Source organism: Lissotriton helveticus, chromosome 7 (genome assembly GCF_964261635.1).
Source record: "Lissotriton helveticus chromosome 7, aLisHel1.1, whole genome shotgun sequence".
NCBI classification, from domain to species: domain Eukaryota; kingdom Metazoa; phylum Chordata; class Amphibia; order Caudata; family Salamandridae; genus Lissotriton; species Lissotriton helveticus.
Genome location: NC_136068.1, coordinates 102,156,088 through 102,160,077, shown reverse-complemented (window position 1 = coordinate 102,160,077; position 3,990 = coordinate 102,156,088).

Sequence of the window (3,990 nt, the reverse complement as noted above, 5' to 3'; positions counted from 1 at the left end):
TATATATAGATGACATCCTGATATATTCTCAAACGGAACAAGAACACATCGGCCATGTCAAGAGGATCTTGAGCAAACTGCAAGAACACCAGTTTTTTGCCAAGCTTGATAAAAGTACATTTCACACTACCCACATCGATTTCCTAGGATTCATTATCACCCCTGAAGGCATTCAAATGGACCCTAAAAAGATTGTCGCTCTCATTCACTAGCCTAGTCCTAGTTCTGTCAAGGAAGTTCAGTCCTTCCTTGGATTTGGCAATTTTTATCGCAGATTCATCATCAATTTCTCAGAAACCATCGCTCCAATAACCAGATTGTTAAAGAAGGGAGTCGTCTTTGGTTGGACTGAAGAGGCTGAGCAAGCCTTCTGTACATTGAAGAAAAAATTTACATCAGCCCCCATTGTCAAACATGCAGATAATGCCTTGTCATATTTTGTGGAAACAGACGCATCCCAATACGCCGTGGGTGGGGTTTTATCCCAACGAGATAGGGATTCTGGAGAAACTACACCCTATAGCATATTTTTCCAAAACCTTGCTGCCTGCAGAACGCAACTACACAGTTCGAGAAAGAGAATTATTGGCTATTAAATTGGCATTTCAGGAATGGAGGCATTATCTGCTGGGATCCCTTCATATGGTTACCATATACTCTGATCACAAAATCCTCCAATTCTTTAGATCTGCACGAGCCCTCACACCTCGACAAATGCGATGGGTGTCTTTTTTTAGTGAATATGATTTTGTAATTACGTATCGCCCTGGATCTCAACATGGGAAAGCAGATGCACTTTCACTGCTGGGGTATTCCACATCCTTGGAGAAGGAAGAACCTCATCTGATCATCCCTGCTCATAAGATCGTAGGAGCAGAAGTCCACTCCCCTCCTGACTTCCTAGTTGAGTTACAAACTCAATATGAGAAATACCCAGACACACAATGGAAATTAGATCCTGTAAACAGTATCAAAGAGGGACTATATTATCATGATAACAAGTTGTATATCCCTCATCTACCCCTGCAGTTGAAGGTGATGGAATGGTGTCACAATAGTTCCTTAGCAGGACATCCAGGAATAAACAAAACAATCGACACCTACCAACGCTGGTTTTGGTGGGAGACCATTACTCAAGATATAAGAAAGTATGTTCAATCCTGCACTATCTGTGCCAGACAAAAAGCGTTGCATTGTGCGCCTACAGGGCTACTAAAAACTATAGCCATCCCACCGAACCATGGCATTCACTTAGCATGGACTTTATCACTGAACTTCCTCCCTGTCAAGGTTTTACCACTATTTTTGTAGTGGTAGACATGTTATCCAAAATGGCTCATTTTATTCCACTCAAGAAAATACCCTCTGCTAAAGAGTTAGTACAGGTGTTCTTAGACCAAATTGTGCGTCTACATGGCTTACCCTCTGTTATCATTTCTGATAGAGGCCCTCAATTCGTGTCTAAGTTCTGGCAGGGCATGTGTGCCATTCTAGGAATTGACCATCGTTTGTCTACAGCCTACCATCCCCAGACCGATGGTCAAACCGAAAGAACCAATCAAACCTTAGAACAATACCTGAGATGTCTTTTGACAGGGATTCCAGCCGATTGGGTACGAGTCCTTCCCTTAGCAGAATTTGCTTACAATAACACTACTCACTCATCCATCAAGGTCTCTCCTTTCTTTTTTAATTATGCATACCATCCTCGTATGTTACCTATTCACTTTCATCGGACACTACAAGATATTCCTGCCCTTGAAGAGCACCATAACCATATCAAGAGAGTTTGGGAAGAAGCAAAAACTGAGCTAACCAAAGCCAAGGAAGCCATTAAAAGGCAAGCAGATCACCGTAGAAAGATAGAACCTACATATGTAGTCGGAGAAAAAGTATGGTTATCTACCAGAAACTTAAGATTAGAGGGCCCCAAAAAATTGCAACCCAGGTTTATAGGTCCTTTTCAGATACAAAAACTTGTCACCCCTGTTACCTTGAAATTGCTACTCCCGCCCCAGATGAAAATACACCCTGTTTTCCACTGTTCCTTGCTAAAAAAGGTATGTCCCTCCACTACAACCAGAAGAACCTCCTCCTCCAATAATGGTAGATGGAGAAGAGGAATACAAGGTCCATAAAATTATGGATTTTCGGAGACACAGAGGTAAAATCCAATATCTCATAGATTGGGTTGGTTATCCCCCTGAGGACAGATCCTGGGAACCAAGCGAAAACATTCACGCTCCTCAGTTGATCAGAAGGTTTCATGCTCTCCATCCTAACAAACCATGCCCCGGGAGGAGGCCTTTGCGGGGGGATACTGTTAGGGTTTGGGGGCGAAGAAGGAGACCATGAGCTGTCTTCAGGGTCAAACCACGGACATGAGAGGCGCACTTTTCACACACTCCCTTAGCCCTTTAAAGGAACACCTTGCACGTTGCTTGACGCTTGGCTTACTGACTCGTTCCGTGACCACGCCCCTTCCTCACTTCCGCCTTGTTCCCTGCTTGGCGCTGCTTCTCCGGTGTCTTCCTGGTTTGGTGTACCGTTGCCCTGTTTATCGACTCAGCTTTCCTCGGAGTCGGATTCCTTCAGGGGGGTGTAGCGGTATTTCCTTTGGCAGCTTCCTCCTTCGCTGCATTTCTTTCCCCTGCCTTGTTGATACGAGCCTCATTTGCTTAACTCGTGTGCTGCCTATTTGTACTGTGTGCACGGGTGTTTTTTCACTGGTTTCATTCTGCACGCTGATTGTGTATATCCTCACCCTTTCCTCGAGTGTGTTGCTGTTCCGCTCCATTTAGCCCCGTGGAGCCGGACGGCACACCTCTTGAGTGTGTGTCTGCTCCGCCCTACATTGGCGAGAAGGGCCGGTTGGAACACCTCAAACCCCTGTCCCGTGATCCCATTAGTTTGGCTATGTTCCTTGCCTTCTGCCTTATCGCACGGACCTAATTTTGATTACCCAATATCCCCGTTGTGTTACCCCTCCACCTCATTTCTCCTTGGATGAATGGTGCATGAATGTGGGCCATTGCTACCACAGCCCGGGACCTTCTTTAGGGTGTTGACATCCTATCCCTGTTCCAGCCATACGCAAGAATTGACCCCGGTATATTTTGTGATCCCCATATTAAGGAGTCTTCCAGAAGAACTTGGGTGAGTGTGAGACGATACTGACACAGCTCAATGTAATATATATTCTAGAGTTGTAGATCATTATATGGTGGTTACTGTTTTTTCCTTCTAGCATCTGCGTTTCCTGGCTGCCCGTCTACACAACCTCATTCCTCATCCTATGGGGAGAGTGGTGGACACTCCTTGGTTTTATTCCCCCATACTTTTTGAGAGCAGTGTCTCAGAGTGAGTTTTACCATTCCATTTTGAGGGCTGCTTTTAGGAGGTTGGGGGTATTTATCTTCGCTCCTGTGGAGTCTGGCGACTGTTCCTGACACTAGGCCCCCCTCACTAAATAATCGGCAATGCGAGGATCTGGCCACCTTCTGTGTCCAGAAAGTAGAGAAAATATACTTAGAAATAGTGAACTTGCAAAGTGACAGGCCCCTCCACTGCAGCTTACTAATTCACCCCAACCAATATCCGTACTGCCCTCATCTGATAATACCAACCCTGACCAGGACAGAGTGCGTTGTGCACCTTCTAATAAACTGGACATTTGACCCTTACTAAACACAGTCTCCTTTAAGTGCCTTCTAGACAGCTTCAAATCTGGATCACCCAGGGACCCCCTTCCCATCTCTGTGCTCAAGCAGCTTGAGTTGCCATCTTTGCTTGTTATTATGGACCTTTTAAATGCCTCCTGTTGGAAATGGGGGTTGCCCAAATCTCCAAGGGGGTAGCATGGCATCAAGCGGGCAGCCAAACTTCGAGGACATGTGAAGCATTCACGCAGTACCCACAGACGACACACCAATCACACCACAAAAGAGTCACGACACCACCTTTGGTTGGAAAAAGATCAAGTTTAGTTAT